Source organism: Pteropus medius, unplaced genomic scaffold, assembly GCF_902729225.1.
Source record: "Pteropus medius unplaced genomic scaffold, Ma_sr-lr_union100, whole genome shotgun sequence".
In the NCBI taxonomy this organism is placed as follows: domain Eukaryota; kingdom Metazoa; phylum Chordata; class Mammalia; order Chiroptera; family Pteropodidae; genus Pteropus; species Pteropus medius.
The window spans coordinates 11,922,968-11,940,921 of record NW_024349797.1 but is presented as its reverse complement, the minus strand read 5'-3'; the positions used below and the strand labels follow the sequence as shown (position 1 = coordinate 11,940,921).

The 17,954-nt window shown below is 36.9% G+C and overlaps 1 pseudogene; it reads left to right on the top strand.

The window, feature by feature from the left end:
• Positions 1 to 4,950: 4,950 nt before the first annotated feature.
• Positions 4,951 to 5,069, top strand: LOC120620028 (uncharacterized; annotated as a pseudogene).
• The last annotated feature ends 12,885 nt before the right edge of the window (positions 5,070 to 17,954 follow it).

Genomic DNA, 17,954 nt, shown 5'->3' with positions numbered 1-17,954 from the left:
GAAAATTAAATTCATTTCTTTGAATATTTATGTTAAAATCCATTCTTTAATAATTCTATCTGAATCTGTTGACAAGGACATCAAATAAAGGATATATTGTATCTCCATCTGGAACATAGTGCATAATGCATGTTCAAAATTGTTTGCTGAGTGAATGAATGGATGAATGAATGAATAAAATAATGTTTCTCAGTCAGCAGAGAGAGTCAAGTGAGATTTTTGTTTTCAATAGTTTTATAAATTTGAAAGAAAGTGAATATTTCTCCACAACACTGTTGCTCTAGATTAACTAAACCACCATGTTTTTTTTCCCTTTGCCTGGATGGGATAAAATCAATGTGCCATGTTGGATGCCTCATGCTGTCCAAAAACTGATTGACACTTATCTGTCTGATTAAAAGGAGGAAATTGATTAGCCATTACATAATCAATGTAGTTTAATAGACAATACTTTTCCAGGGGCACTTTATAAAAGGAGGCAGTAAACTGTATTATTATTGGTGGTTGAATAGCAACTGCATTAAAACAATAAATAATTAAGAAAATAAGGACCAGTGCTTCATTTAACAGATATGTCTGATAATGCCTAAGAAACTACTGAGTTTATATGCTTTGGATAGTACTCTATTAAAAAGGCATAAAAGTCAGTAAATTTATGGTTAAGTCCAGGAGAACACATACTTAGTTTGATTCAGTCCAAGAGTTGATTCTATTTTTTTATTAATGTTGCCAGGCATTATTCTGTTCATTTCTATGAACTTTCTGCTATTGTTTGACTTGAAAGGCAATCCTATAAAACAATAAGAGCTTTTTTTCCACTAAAGGTGAACTAAGTATTCACATTCCCAATCAACCTGTAATTCCCAAATTAAGCATGCCAACATTATATCCTATAGTTGGTAGATTCTCTCTCTCTCTCTCTCTCTCTCTCTCTCTCTCTCTTTCTCTCTCTTTTTTCCCTGAATTATGCATCCCCTTGGGAACTGTAAAGCTTGGTATAAATCTGGAAATCTCACAGAAACAGAATCTCATGAAATTTTCAGGCCTCCATGCCTTGATCAAGTTGAAAATATGCTGGCACAGCCAGCATCAGCTCCAGCCAAGTCATGGATATGGAGAGGGGCCCAGCAGTATGAAATGCAAAGCAACTTTAGAAAGTAAGTTCAAAGTGGTTTCAAAACTTCCCAGAAATGGTGCCATAATTTCTGGGCAGTGGCTCAGGTATGAAAGTTCTTATTTCAAATGAATCTGTCCAGTAATTCCTGGCACGACAATTCTAAATGGAAGGGATGCAAAGCTCCCTTTTTCCTCAAGGTCACCCAAGAATATTATTCTCTCCAACATAAATATTACTCTTCAGTTCTCATTCACTAGGAAATGAGGTACCAGAAATTAGATTTTACCTGTCTCTTTAATGAAGATAATCAACAATTATTAGGGGCCTCATTTTGTCATTTTCTGTATGAGACAGTTTATAAATGTTTTCCCACTTAATCCTCATGAAACCCTTTTGATGTAAATATTATTATTCTTATGTCACTGCAGGGGCTCAGAGAGATGAAGGAACTTACCCAAGGTTACACATCAAAGAGTGTTAGAGCTGAGATTCAAACCTAACTCTGACATGAAATCCCAAACCCTCTCAGTATACCAAGAATTTGCTTTGTAAATTGCTTTAAATTTTTGGAATATAATGTATTTTTGAAAGGTATTCTTATTTTTTAGTTTATTCCTAAAATATCTATGTAATTTCCTTTCACTATGAGAGACTGCAATAGCTCAAATTCCATTTCAACCAAGTTTGCCGAACTCAAGGCTCTGCATGTTAATAAACAAAAGTTGAAGAAGTATTTAAGCCTTGTAATTTCTAAATGATTTTACTAGTCTTATCCAAAGCTGAAAGAAAATAATTCATACAATGATCACCAATCTCAAATGGAAATTTTTTTTTTTTTTGTATTTTCCTGGGTGTCTTGGACAACTTCAGAGCTAGCTTCCTGCAGTCCATTTAACAAAAATAAAACAAAATGAAAATGAAGTTTAAAGCCAATAAAAAAAAGGAGAAAAAATTGTTGGGCTCATGGAGATGTAAGAATGGATGCAAGTGGCAAATGGAGCTTGGGAGACAATGACCAAATATGTATGAGAGTTAGTAATACTCCACACTGCCTCCCCCGGCCCCTCAGAAAACCTTATCACCCTTACATCATCAACCTTTACCTTTGCTCCAGGTAGTTAGTTCCAATTGGCTGTAGGCTTATTATGTGTGATTCTAAGAATAGGGGTTCCATTCATGAAGCATGGAATTTGCTGGCATTGCGATTAATTTCTAAGGCAACATCCTGATGCTATGAGTTGCAATTAAATTGCTGGAGTTTCATGGGAGCTTAGCAGGACAAAAGGCCCACCTAAATTTAAAAGGGAAGAAAGAAAGAAAGAAAGAGAGCGAGAGCGAGAGTGAGAGCGAGAGCAAGAGAGCAAGAGAGCAAGAAAGAAAGGAAAGAAAGGAAGGAAAGGAAGGATGAAATAGTTTGAAGGAAGGAAGGAAGGAAGGAAGAAGAAGGAAGGAAGGAAGGAAGGAAGGAAAGGAAGGAAGGAAGGAAGGAAGGAAGGAAGAGAAAGAAAGAAAGAAGGATAACAACACACGAAGACTTAGACTTGGATGAATCCTGAGGAGCTACCTGTTCCAAATTCCATCGTTTAGAACCGAGACCAGGAAAGTTAAGTAACTTTTCCAAGCTTACAAAGATGGTAGATGACTGAGCCAGTAGGCAAATTCATGATTATAATTTTAAAGCACACTTTCTTTAATGACTAGATACATTCTTTGGCTTTGAGCAATTAACTTCTCTAGGATTCCATTTTATTACCTAGAAAATGAGGATGGTAACACCCCACTCACATGCATTAATGAGAAGCATATGACATGTATGTGACACATGGAGCTGAGGGCCTAGGCCACAGGGAGGCAGGGAAGCAGGGAGGCAGCTCCGTAAGCTGAGGTTTGCAGCAGTACTTGGAGCTTTAGCAGCAACAGTTCTCTTGTAGTAGAATTTAGGGGAGAAACGGTGCCTGAAATTCAGGCGTGAATGCTCAGCTGAGTACCCTTTCCAATAAACCATGTTTTAATTTCCTCAAACAAAACTCATTATTTGTGGAAGATTGTTTGGATAGTTTGGCAATATGCAACTTGAACTTACTGTTTTTATTAAAAGCTTACATATAATATTTTTTATGCATCATTTGTGACTGCCTTTCCAGGGAAAAAAAGAGCAACACACACATTTGGATTCAATTTCCGTATCTTCAGATGACTAACCACGTTATCTTCTGTGAATCATTTTGATCCCATGATCCTTTAAATTTCTCATCTTTAGGAAGGGGACAAGATGCTTCCCCGCCCAAAGTAAAAAATCATTGTAAGGTTAACATTTTAAAATGAATGCGGATATGCTATTTAATCATAATGTGCTTCTCTTTCTGCTTTGAATGCCAAAGTTTCATCTGGTTAGCTGTCTCACAGAGTGGCTAGCTCCAAAACCATGAGCCTCTCATGGAATCCTAGGCAACGTCCATATAGAGTTTGAGCCTCAATGTCCACATACATGTCACTGGGTTATTTTTTGAAATAAAAATACAGCATATGAATGAAGTGCCTGGTACATAGTACATTTAAGAAATTATAGATATTAAAATTATTTTTAGTAGACCCAAGAGGAAAGTCACAAAATAGTTATATCAGTCTTAACCTCTCAGTTACATGCAAGGCAGAGTAAAATTACCATTTTACTTATCCCCAGTTTCTCTCCAATGTTTGAAATTGTTTTCTGGCATTCAGAAGTATCAATATATATGATTCTGAATTTCGATAGAACCATGAAATACACCTTTAGAATTTTTGAAATTTATAATAGTTAATAAGCTGGCTAGACTTCTCTGCTAGAAAAAAATCTGCTTATTATAAAAAAAATCAGGAGGCATTTTGTGCCTACTACAGGAAGGCATGAGAGGTGTTCTAGCCAGGCCTGTTCCTATGGTAATAGCTTCAATCAAGCAGATGCCCCGGAGGCATTTAGCTATCACTGTCGTTGACTATTAGTGGCAGGGTGACATCGATCCACATGGACAACTTTATTCATGTCTCCAGCCAAAAACTTAATCACTCTGTTGATTCTTTCTCAGTCTAACAGGTAGCAAATGACAGTCATTTAAAACCTTCAACTTTGTAAGTCAATGTACTAGAGCTCAAAGAGAGACTGTGGGGACTAGTCAAACACTCTAGGTTCACTATGAATTAAGTTGTCATTCTTGAGGTTTACTCTCTCTTCTCTCTCTCTCTGTCTCCCCTTCCCCCTGCCCCCCACCCGTGGTGTGGGTATGTGTGTGTGTTCTAGATGAGTGATGTGTGCTTGCTGTAGCAGGCACGGAAATGTCTTCCTAGTGCCCCATTCAAGGAAAGACTTGCTCCCCAGCAGTAGAGTGTGTATGATCAGTAGACATCATCCAGCTCTCAGCAATTTCAAGGTCTGCCTCGGCTTCTGAGAGCTGCCTTTCTTAAGCTCACAGCTTTCGAGGATAATGACAATCTGTGGCTGAACCAGGCAGAGTTAAGAGTCTTATTCTAGAGCTGCCTACTGGGCTGGTTGAAGTTTCTCCAGGCTTTGTCAGGCCTTTGTCCCATCTTTCTTCCACCCTATTTCTTTCATAGGTGCTGGTTCCTAATCAACATCATACACCTTAGACTCCCCTTCTTCATCTGCACCTGGATAACTCAACCTACAACATAGAGGATGGTCCATTTTTGCAGGAAACAAATGGGATTTTGACCTAGATCACTTACAGCTCACCTGGCAATAAGGAATCAATTATTGGTGGCAGATGGAGCACAGACAGCCTCTGGCACAAGGTGGCCTTCCAATTGGTAAAATTCACTTGTGGCAAATTGAGAGAGCATACGGCCATGCCACCCTGAACAAGCCCGATCCTGTCTGATCTCGGAAGCTAAGCAGGGTTGGGCCTGGTTAGTGCTTGGATGGGAGACCGCCTAGGAAGACCAGGTGCTGTAGGTATAAAAAATAAAAAAAATAAGGGATTGTAAACTGACAAGGTCCTTGTAATCTGTGAGGTCAACCAAGAGTTGCCTTGCCTAAAAAAAATTAAAATAAAAAAAAAAAGAAGGGAATATGCTTCTGGCCATGAAATATCAGGCAATTGAGATATATGAAGAAAAGAGTAGCTGTAAGGATAAGACTTTAAGTTGTTATTGCTAAACACATTGTTCTTCTACATAAAAATAACTGAAAGGCTGATGGAATAGCATAGAACTGAATGTCTGGTATGAAACAGAGGGCATCTTTGTGTGTATACAAAAGAGCCTTCATTTCCCTTAGCGGGAGGGTATAGAAGTAAAGGACCAAACCTAACATTTATTAATCAAAGTGGCTGAACTTCAAAGAGAGTTAAATGCCCAAATAAGACATATGTATTATGTCAAGATTAGGGCTCTCTTTGAAAACACAAATCAAAATACCTGGTACTCTGACACTTGAGGACTTTTGCATGGATACACCCAAATATTTTGACTTTACAGATTCCTTGGAGGAAAAAGAGATCCCGGGGCCTGCCACATTATTAAAAATTTTAGGGGCTCAGTTGTCAAAAGCATGCTAGGACTGCCCCTCCAAAGTAACAAACCTACCTTTGTATTTGCACATCCTACCATGAAAAAGGAAGCAAAACACTTTAGGGGATCTTTTGGGGTTCTGAAGGAAGCATACGTCACACCTAAGGATAGCAGTCTAGCTCATACGCTATGTGAGTCTTCATAGGGCCCAGACTAGGACAGAGCTATTGCAGGTCTAGGCTATGGTGCAAGCAGTCCTGCTTAAAACACACAATCTGGCAAACTCTATGATGTTGTAAAAAAAAAATGGTGGCAAAAAACTTCCATGTACGGACAAAGTTTGCAAGATTGGAGACAAAACAGTCTGGAATTAAGACATGTGGATGGACATATGGGAGTGGGTACAAAGTATGCCAATCTTTGTATCACGTACTGATGTTTACCAGAGAGCATAAACCATGGGAGAGATGCTAAAAATCAAGTGTAAAATATGACTGGCCAGTTGATGTCAACTAGCCTCTGTCATCAGCCTCTCCTGATCTGGAATAACGAGCACATGAGGAAAAAGGAACATGATAAAAGATTTGAAAGCCCAGTAGCATGGAATTCCAGCTTACAAAGGCTTATCTAGATGTTGCTTTCTCTGAGTGTCCACAATCTGCAGGGTAGGCTATCAGTCTGAAGACTCAAGGAAGAGCCAGTGTTGTAGTTCATGTCTGAAGTCCATTTTCTGTTAAAATTCCCTCTTGCTTAGAGGAAGTCAGTGTTAGATCTATTAAGGCCTTCAACTGATTAGATAAACCCCTCCTATATTTTGGAGAGAAACTTGCTTTACTTAAAGGCTACTGATTTAATGTTAATATCACCCAAAAAACACCCTCACAGAAACACCCAGAGTAATGTTTGACCAAATATCTGGGTCCTGTGGCCCAGCCAAGTTAACATATGAAAGTAACCTTCACGATACCATTGTGAGTATGTATCCACATCTCATGACTGTTAGTGCAAATTAAAAAAAAAAAAAAAAGAGTCTGTTGTCAAATAATTTTTGGAATATATCCTATACAAGTTTCTCTTCTTTGATATTTATAATACATATTAATTTCTCCAAAAAATTTTACAATAAATCCACAAAACTTTGCTAAACAGGCTTGAAAAACAAACTTTGAAAATTATGTAACACTCTTAAAGTGAAACTTATTAACAATGGTTGGGACTAATATTCTATAATACACTGTTAAGTATTCTTATGGAATGTGGCAGAGATGCTATTTTTAGACTACATAACCCAAGGTGTAAGTTTCATTAAACTTGACTCTTTAAAGAACTTTAAAATAAAAGTTATTGAAGATTTACTTATCCATCTAATATTTTATGGCTCATCTCTATCAGATTCCTATTTCAATATTAGAAAATAAAAGTAATTTTAGAAGAGAATATTTATTGTATAACATAATCTTACCCCAAATATGGCTTCTCTATATGTTTTGCATTTTCAAGTAGTTTTTTAAAAAAAATTAGCATGCACATTAGACTATTTGAAAAAACTGTTGCCGTTAGAAGCTTATAGTTGACAATCCACAAGCATTTTCTAAAAAGGCCAGAGAGTAAATATTTTAGACTTTGCAGGCCATATATCTCAACTACTCAACTCTTTCATCGTAATGCAAACACAATCACATATAATATGTAAATGAATGGATATGGCTGTGCTCCAAAACAACAATTTATAAAAACAGGCTGTAGGTTGTATTTGTCCCATACAGACCATCATTCCCTAACCCCTTGTCTAGAACAGCAATTAAAAAAAATTAAAATGAGTCATGAATGGGAACTATATATGTAAGTTTTAATTTTCTAGCAGCTACATGAAAAAAGGAATGTGAAATCCATTTTAGTGATATACTTTATTTAATCTAATATATTAAAGCATGGTCACTTTAAAATGATGCTTTAAAATTAATAATTTTATTAATATGATATTTTGCATTATTTATTTTGTACTAGGTCTTTGGATTCCAGTGTGTATTTTATACTTTCAGTATATCTCAATTCAAACTAGCCACATTTCAAATGCTTAACTACATATAGCTAGTGGCTATCAAATTGGACATATGTCTATTCTTTCCACTTACTCAGGGTGCTATTTCTTTTCCAAATAAGTAATATTCCTACTATACTTCTGCTAAGCAGGAAACGAAAAACAAATATTTTGGAATATAATGAATAACTTCAACTTTGGTAAATCTTATCCTATCAAGATATAGTTTAAAAACTAAAAATATTGTAAATGTTGCCAATAACAATTGAAAATGCTTAGTTTATAACTAGATGATGTGTTCAGATGGTTAAAAATTTGTAGGTATAACAGAGAAAAAAAATAACTTTGCCACACAGATCCAGTCATTTAGTTTGTCTCATACTGATTTAATTTTCTGGTTTATCCTTCCCAAATTATTTTTATTTATTTATTTTAGTAGTGTCAAGCCTCAGGTAAAGAATACTTTGTTATGTTTTCAGTCCTGATAGGAGATGTAGAACCAGTTTATATATATAGAATATATATATATATATATATATATATATATATATATATATACACATATATATATGTATGTATATTTAGAACATTTCCATTTAGATTTTAATGAAAGCGTCTTAAATATTTATTTATTTGAAAAGTTTAAGTTTAGTTTTCTCTGGGTTTCTATATTTAAGCTCTTGCTTCCCTATAATAGAGCTCCGAGATTATAAAATAATTTTAGAACTGCAAACTAACAGTAATATGCACCATAAGTGCTTGACTTATTTTTTAATAATCCAAAGTAATTTATCAAAAGATCAATTATATCATACACTAGATGCATATAGCCTTGTGTATATGCTTGAATATTGCAAAACAGACAGAGAAGATTTATAACAGGTAAGGCCAATGTTGAGAATAAAATTGTAGAACAAATCAGTTGTGGTTTAACTCAAACAAAATCAGTTATTACAATTATTTGGTAGAAAAACAATAAGAGAACTGTTTACCCCAAAGACTAACAGCTTGCTTATTTGTTAGACTTTATATGTATACACACACATATATATTTAATCCCAAAGCCAATATTTTAACAAATTTTCAGAAGTCCTAATTTAATCTATCTGCTATATTGACTATAAATATGAACTGCTTATTAAATTAGCTGAGAAAGAGCCTCCTTTAAAAATTCCGCAATACATATTACCTTTAGAATCTAATGTTAGCTTATACTTCACCTTTTTTATAAAATACATCCATCAGCAACAGGGTAGAGAACAGTTGTCCTTATTTACTGGTGAAGTAAACCTTTGTATTGCATATTTTGTTTTTAACATCAAAATTGTACTCGAGACTATCCTAACAAAACACTCTAGTTGAGAGCATGTCAAAAAGACCAGACCTGTGCCTCTCATGACGGCCATAACCTGGACACAACCCGTGTAATTAGGGTATCAATTTAACAACCTGCACCATAACGGAGTTATATAAATGGGCAGGAAACAGTGAGTTACAACAGTGATGGGTCCTGCCTCCAGTGTCCAATTTCCTCTTTGTCAAGTAGTCATATTCACATCCAGATGGTGTATCCTTAAGGGAAAAGAGAGTGACAACTGTCTGCTGGTCTCCACTTCTCTCCCTGGTCTCTTGTAAGCGTTCTTCCCCTACAATCCAAGTCTTGTTTCCCTGTGCACAGCACTGCAATATTTGATGGCTCACTTGAAAATGATCTCTGTGGCCCCGTGGGCTCTTGAGAGAGAAGGTAATGTATAGCTACTAAGCCACACCGAGGGTTTTATTGAAAAAATAAGTCATTTGGTACATGCACACAACAAAGTCTAGTCAGCCTTTCTCTAGAGGGCATCTGATTTTGAGCTGGAGTTTTTCCTCATGAGAAGGTTCAGGCAACATACCGTGAAGGGAGACTAAAGGCAATACTGGATAAACTGCCCACGAACTGACAAGAGTTTAGATTATGAAAAGAATATATGTCAAATTTTTGTGCAATAAAAACAGACTCAATGCTACAAAGTTATTTCTTCAAAAATATGTAAGAATGAAAAAAGCTAATAGAAAATATAATCTCTTATCATAGAGGTGATTAGAACATTCTGGTTTCATTTTGGAGATGTTAGCCTATCACATGGTTCTTTTGTGTTTCCTTGCTTATCTGTGTGTGCTTCTTGGTGAGCGTAGTGTTTATTTCCTTGTTAGGCTTTTATTTAATCTTCCTTGTGATTAAACTCGCCTCCATAGCACATGGCTAATCTATATTATTTTTCTCTCTGGCCTGAAAAATTTCTCCTAGGAAAGGATATCCAGCTTGATCTCCCTCATTTTGCTGCCCAAGTATCAACGTGGATGACGCAGGGTGGAGTAAAGGCAGGTAGGAAGGGCAGAATAGAAAATACAGTTCTATCTTTAGCTTTTCCTCTGAAAGTGATCATCTTGGTGGCAAGCTGAGGTAAGAGAATCAGCAGCTCAGTTCTTATAACATTCTTTGAGCTGCCTTGGAAATTCTTAGCTAAAGAAATTCTCGAGGCTCTTAGAAACGTATTTCTATTGAGGACGTCCAAAATCTTTTCCTAAAAGTGATATAACATTAAAGTAAATGTGGGATTTAAGACCCAGGCGAGCCCCTTAGATAAGGCACTAAAGTAGGATTTCAGTTTCAACATTTGTAAAAATGATGGTAATAATAAAGTTTACCTTACCTTGCTCGTGAAGATTTAAGAAAATGTGTGTATAGAATGTTGAACAGTTTCCCCCTTATTAGTAGTAGTACCATTAGTTTAAAATGATGGTATTCATTATTGTTATAAGATGAGGACCAGTGAGCTCTGGAGAAAAAAAAAATACGATATTTATATATTGGCTGTGTGTGAGCTAGTGTGGGTTAGGCTACCATGTCAAAGAAGATAATATTCACTTGTACTCTTAAAAAAAATCTTGTAGGTGTTTGATATTTTTAAATTTCAGATATTTTAAAATGTGGGACAGTATGCTATGAGCTCTATTTATCAAGCTGATTGGATCACCTCTCTTTCTTCTGAAATCCCTCACATACATTTTCCAACTGATCTTCATAACAACACGATGACCTCCTGAGGGTAATGTGGGTTGCATAGTAAATGGAGAAACGGCCTCTGTTTATGCTATGAATCTAACCCAGAACAGAAGGAGGATTTAGATCTCTTGGTCCTGTGACCAACATCAATCCACCAAACTTTATGTTGTGTTAAAAGCAGAAAAAAAACCATCATTTGCAGTGTATACAGATGGATTCTAAGAAAGTCTCCAAAGTAGAAGTGAACTGAACTCCAACTTTAGAAAGTCAAAAGAAAGAGGATTGATGTATAAAAAGGATGCTAGCCCTGGAGCAAAAAGGGCTTCCCTCTGAGACAGGATGGATCACGCGCCAGGGCCAGAAGCTTCCTATTGCTGCAAGATATTGTGCATGCAGTAGCTAAGATTGAATACCAAGAGCCCCTCTACTTGGGATCATGAATAAAACCCTGTGGCATCTTTGATAAGACTGTTACCTTTGGAACTGGACCAAATTCCATTTTGGAGGCTGCATTTCCCATCTATTTTTCAATAGCTTTATATAATTCTATCTTGCTTTAAGTTACTCTGCCATTAATCATTTACCTCATTTCCTTTCATATTTTAGAAACTATAATAATAAAAACTCATCACATAATGGATAATACATTGAGCCAAGCTAAAAACAAAACAAAGCAGTCATTAACAGTAGAAAAGTCTCAAAAAAAAATTATCCCCAGCTCCCGGGAGTCATGGAAAAAAAAGACCAACAAACCAAACAAAAAACATTGTATTTTTTACAAGAGAAATTACTTAGAAGAGTCTGGGGTTGAGGACTGAAATTAACCTGGGTGCTGATCAGTCAATAGCCTAATTAATTATTGACTATATATCTACATAACTACTAATGTGTCCTTTATAATCAATGATTTAGACATTTTTCCACTTACATTTGAGGGTTTTTTAACTTCTGAAAATCTATTTGTAGGATTTTTCTTTTCATCTTGGTTGTTTGAGCACTGCTATTGATAGGGCAGAAGTGACTTTAGGTGTCATTTGTAACTCAAAAATACCTGCTGACATCAAATCCATAGCAAGAGCTGAGTCATCAGCTACATGGAAATGTTCCTTGGTCACACTTCAGCTGGGGGTACTGAGCTGGAGATGGATTTCAGAGGACATCGGGGGCCTACTATTACTCGTACTCTCTAGCTCTGTTTCATTTGAACCTGCAGAATCTGAAACTCTTGCACTTATCTGGTCTTAATAATTACAGATTGAGATTTAAGTTAATTTTAGCCAAATAGCCCAGGCAAATAATATCATTAGGATTTGTCAGTGAAGTAGGGAAATTTCTTAGAATTGAATTTTTGAAATAGAAGAAATCGAGCTGGAATTTAGTCTGGCTCTCTCCCTTACACACACACACACACACACACACACACACACACACACACACACACACTTGGAGCAGTGGGGTACATCTCTATCCACAGCAGTCTGGCTAGATTTCCTTCCAGCCTCTGCTGGATCTTGTCCATGGAGTGCTCATAGCTCACATCTTTATTGCATAGCCCGAGGGAGACAGGGGAATACAGGAAAGGAACATCTGCTTTGGTGTCATACTTTCTTATTTTCTCTCCAGAAATGCTATGTGAATTTGGGGACAGAGTTCTTACAAGTTCATTTGTTCTTAATTATCACAGAGTTCTTAATCCACATTTATAAAATAAACATTCCTTCCAGTATTTCAAGATATCTCTACTCTCTCTGTCCTTTTGGCTTAATTTTTAAAAAAGTATACCTACCAAGCTTTTCTGAGGTCAATTTTCTGTAGTCTGAGGAGTCAATGGCCTAAAGGCAAGATATTGGTCTAGACTCATCTGTGTTCCTGAACCACACCAGCGAGGCTGGAAGGCAAGAATCAACAACAATAACAAACAAAGAAAGAAAACACATAGGAAAGCTTGAGATTTGTCTGTGGTCAGTGTGGCTTCACTGGGATAACTATGCGCTGAATAAACCCCAATTAAACTTATTCAGGAGCTGGTGATAGCACTTCCCGGAGTGCAGAAGGATCATGGATGGGCAGATGTGCCAGGGTTATAAACTCTCTGGCTAAAGGACGAAGGCTTCCAGGCTTCCCATTGTCCCAGTTGGTGTTATTCTCTTCCACTGGTCAGTACTAGGAACACAGTAAATTCATTCAGCATTTTAGGCTAAAAATATGTCCCGAAAATTGCAAAGCAAAATAGATAATAAATATCCTGCCTATCTTCTCTCATTAAGTATTAGATATCACACATTTATGAAGAAAGATTAACCCAGTATGCTTATGGATTTTTTTTCTTTAAACAGACCTACATGGTTTTATAAGGCCTGTCATTGGAAACCAATATGAAGGAGCGAAAGAAAGAAATCGATCTGCTGCCACAGGAGAGACCTGAAATGTTAAATTGTTCCGGGAATGCAGGGACCACTGAGCCTGCCAACCCACTCTCCGCTCAGCTCTGATGGAGGCAAGAGTGACAGCTATTTATTAGGACAGAAAACAAGGTATGTACTTTAAAGATCAGCAATATGATGTAAATATTGACTCGCCTCAATTTTCAAGCTGATGAAAGGGTGTTTGTAATGTTAAACTTTCCTTTTGCAAATTGGTCCTGTCAACACAGGATGATGGGAGGGGTGGATATTGACAAGAAAGGAGAAAGGATTTGCCGACAGATTATTTGTATTTTTTCTCATTTAAAATACATGAAGATATTTTATAAGTTTCCACGGAGAAGGAGAGAGCCAAGCTCAAGCTTTCTGGAGGATCCTGACAGACACATTCTCTTACTATCTCCCCGTTAAGGAAGGACCTTACTAAATCATGTTCTTTGAAGAGAAAGAACAACACGCTAATATTTTAGCATTATGATTCCAACTTAACTTCTCCAAATAAAAAGATATCTTTATTCCTACTTTAAGATCCTCCTGGAAATCTTCAAATATGAGGTTTGAGGAAAGTACTGGAAACTTAGAAGAAGACATCCATGTTCTGTTTTTGCAAATCTGTCCCTCTGAATGGCCAGGATACAATTCTCACTCTCCGTGAAAGAAAGAAGTTTCAGCTAAGGTCAGCAGATGAAATCCATTTGTTTTCTTGGCTAATTTTACTGACTCATGAGGGCATCAGGAGTCCACTTACCTCAGAGTCTCTACCTTCCTGTCTTTAAAAGTGCAAAGCATTTCCCTGACACCTGTCTTAAGTCATTGTTTAAGACTTGATTTAGAAGCACATGCAGTTTAGAAGACCTTAAAAAGGAAAGCTGCTTCAAGCTTTAAGGTTTCACGCACTCAGGCTCCTCTGCCATTCTGCTCTGATGAATGCCACATGGGCCGCGGGGCACATCCAAAGTGGTAGTGTTTCAGGTCAATTTTCAAGATAAATGAATTGTGTAATACAATCAATCAAACGCATGTACTCTCTTTTGTCAAAAGGTAAATAAAAGTGAGACTCAGGTTATATACTCTAGAATACTTTGTGTTTCTACACACTTGTATGTCCACGTATGATTTCTAAATATATTTATAGTCAGGCAATTTTGTGTCTAGAGGTAACAACTCAGCCCCATTCTACCCCACCTCCTTTTTTGGAGTGTGTTGGGTAGGGGGAACACTTACTAGCCACTGGAAGCCTTTCAGCTTCATAGGGGAAGGAGAACAATATACTGAGCTGAAGTCTAATGGCTGCAGGGTTGCCTGGGGTAGGTAGTATACCAGATTTTCATGGAGAGATGACTCACAATCTAGTCAGTGGCTATGGGCAGAGGCACACCAAAGCAGTATTTCTTGGTCATTCCTTCTATCTTATTTTGGTCTGGTTACTAAACTATTTGGGCTTCAACCCTGAGTCTGGACACACTGCTGGCAAATTAGCATTATTCCAGTTTGGGACGGTTTGTTTACTTAAAGCCAAAAGGGCTAGAAAAGAGGAAATTTAAAGGGCTGAGATCTGAGATAAGGTCTGTGTGATGTTAAGGTAATAGACACACCTCTGGTTAAATACTGGCTGTCACGACCTTGTGTTGGTTTCCTAAGTTCTTTGGGTATTAGTTTAAAATACTCTCCCTCCCTCTCTCTTTCTCTGTCCATCTCTCTCTCTCACGCACACACATTCCCCTTACTTACCTCTCTATCTCTGCCTCAGCCTCTGTATGATTTGCAGCATTTTCTGATTTCCATGTTGTCATAATTCAACCACAATTAACTTCAGATTACTAAAGTGGAGTCAGCGAATGTGGATGTGGGACACTGTGTGCACAATTGGCTCAGGGGAGCTGATGTGAGCAGGCTGCTGACACCACTCTGTATAAACTACACCATCCTATGGCTGACACATACTGAGAGACCAAGAAAGAATTGGTTAGATCATGCGGAGGAGAAGGAAGAAGAGGATGCAGGTGCCCTCACAACATTATGACAAACAAAAGGTGTATAACTCTAGACGCTATGGGAGAAGAGAGCACTTCTCGCTTTTAAGACAATGAGGAAGCTGTGTATCTATCCTAGAATCAGAAAATGCTACAATTTATAAGAAGCTGGGTGGAGTCTAGGTAATTTGGTGGTGGGAATCATTGTCCCTGGCTCTCTTAAGAACAGATTCGATTAAATCTAATCATTTTCAGAAAAGTGCCAGGCTCTGGGCTGGATTCTGCCAATACAACGATGTCTTTTCTCCCAAACCATTTATGAGCTATTGGAGAATACAGATATCTAAAGTCAATGTGATATAATGGATGAGTAAAAGATGGATTTCATGTCACAGTGGGGTAGCAGAGTGCTTAATTTACCTTGGGAAACTCAAGGCACTGTTTAAAGGAGAGTGGATATTTTACATAGGCTTGAAGAGTGAGTAGGAATTTGATGAGGCAATTGAGGGAGAGAATCATAATCTGCAAAAATGTGGAAAGGGGGAAGATTGTGGTGTGTTTGGAGACCTGACAGTATCTTGGTGTAGCTGGCATATAATGTGGGAGTGAGGAACTTATATACACGAACATGGAAAGATATGAGGGGAACAAATTCTCAAGGGTCCTGTACATTCAGCCCAGAAATGTGGCTTCTATCTTATAGAAATGGCAATATAGTGGCAAATAATGCCATCGCATCACTTATGTGGGACCACAGGGAATCATGTTGGAGAAGGGACGAGTTTAGTCCCACAAATCTAATATTTGCCTGAATGGTGTTCTCCATACAACTATTCTTGCACTTAATTCTCAGGTTAATTGTCACTTTCACAGACAGACTTTCTTCATCAACCTACTTACTTGTTTTTCTTTTTCAATAAAAGAGGTTTCAATAAAAAACAATTTTCCATTATAGAGTTATGTAGTTCAATTTTAGTTACAAAGGATATACTGCTTTAAAAATATATATATTCATTTAATTCTGATCTTAAATGTCCATCCTAGTAGGATTATGAGACATTCAAGCACAGTCATTTTGGAGGTTTCCTACCCCAAGAGTTCTGGACAGTTCCTGCAGTAATTAATACACAGGATAGGGCATTGGGGAGATTTCTTGTGTCATGTGACATGCCTCTTCCCAGCCTCATTTGTCCCTGCTGCTTCTTCTGTACCATGCTAAGGGCATAGGGTCATTTGAAGAAATTAGAGTCCAACGTCTCCATAAGTGCCATGCAGTCATTCTCCTCACAAGTCCTATCACCACCTGGGCCCTTTCTGAGAGTGTGACTTTGAGGGATAGGCTTGGTTCCCTTCCAAGGCTTCAATAATCACCTGCTTCTTCTGCTTGAAATATGACCAAAAAAAAAAAAAAATAGACGCACATAGGGAAAAATACACAATTAGTTTATTTTTATTTTTAATTTAGTCATACATTTTAATTTTTATTGTCCAGTGTCTGTCCCATTCACCAGGCTGAGGGCAGACCTTGGGGGAATAGTCTCCTTCCTTGATATCCAAACTGCTGGCAGAGTGCCAGGTACACAATTGGGTTTTTATTAATATGTGTTGAATAATTTAACTTATTCTAACCCACTATAGACATTTTTACTAACCTCATTTTGCCAAAAAGAAGACACCTAACTGTAATTATTTGGTGTTTAACGAGTACTTTACAAATGAAGAGTTGAAATAATCTTAAATATTTTGGCTAGTCTCACTCACAACATTATATGTGAGTGTTGTTGTAAAGCATTTGTGAGACAAAAACTGAAGTGTCAACAGTTCTAGATTCACTTTTTTTTTCTTCTAAACAAGATGTTAGGGTTTCTAAATCATGATATAATGAAATCTTTAGGTTATCTAGCTCCCAAGAAGATTGATATTTTTCTACCTCTTTAAACCAAAATACTATACTGGGTTAAAAGAAAAGTGAAGGACACCAAAATAAAGTTTTGAAACCCACCCCTTATATTGAATTTTTCATATAAGTGTCAACGATTAAAGATACCGATTTTTTCTTCCCACAAATTGATGCTCCTTAAAATGCTCATTAACTGGAAGTTATATGGGTGCTTGGTTAGTCAATAAAGGGCAGACTTGCGAGTGATGAGCAGAAAAGTTCACAGTTAGCATAAAACCAATGAAACTGACCAGAACATGCACTTGAGATCAGATTTTTAAGTTAGAAAATTTTTATTTTTATTCATACTCTGACATCTTTCAACTCAGAAAAATCATCATTTCCCACTTTAAATGATCCAGAGAAGGCTTCTATTTTATTGGTTTGCTTGTAGAATCTTGATTGTATTGGGGAAGAAAAATAATTTTTCCTCTTGCTTTTCTAAATTTTTCTGGCTGGACTAATAATCAAATTAGCATGAGACAGATTAACTGGAGGAAATAATCAAATTTATTACATATGTATATATGGGGATACCATAAGAATATGGGACCTGAGAACACACTGAGCAGTTGAAGCTAATATTTCATTTGGAGCTAAAGAGAAGGGGGTGGTTCAAAGGGAAGGGAGTCAATTCATATGGAGATGAAAAAGCAAATGTTTAGTAAATAAATCTTTGCTGGAACTTCTTCAACAGTGGAACACAGAGAGGACTTTTACCAAAGGGCCGTTTCTAGGTTCCTCCCTGAGTATCACACTTAGTTCATATTAAGCTACAGTTATCCATGATAATAGCTTCCTTCCTGGAGCAGGTCCTCCATCTGAATTCTTTTAGACAATTAAGGGGGAAGTCAAAGATTCTTTTTGATTCTTTGCTTCTTAAACATAACTAGCTTAAAATAATCT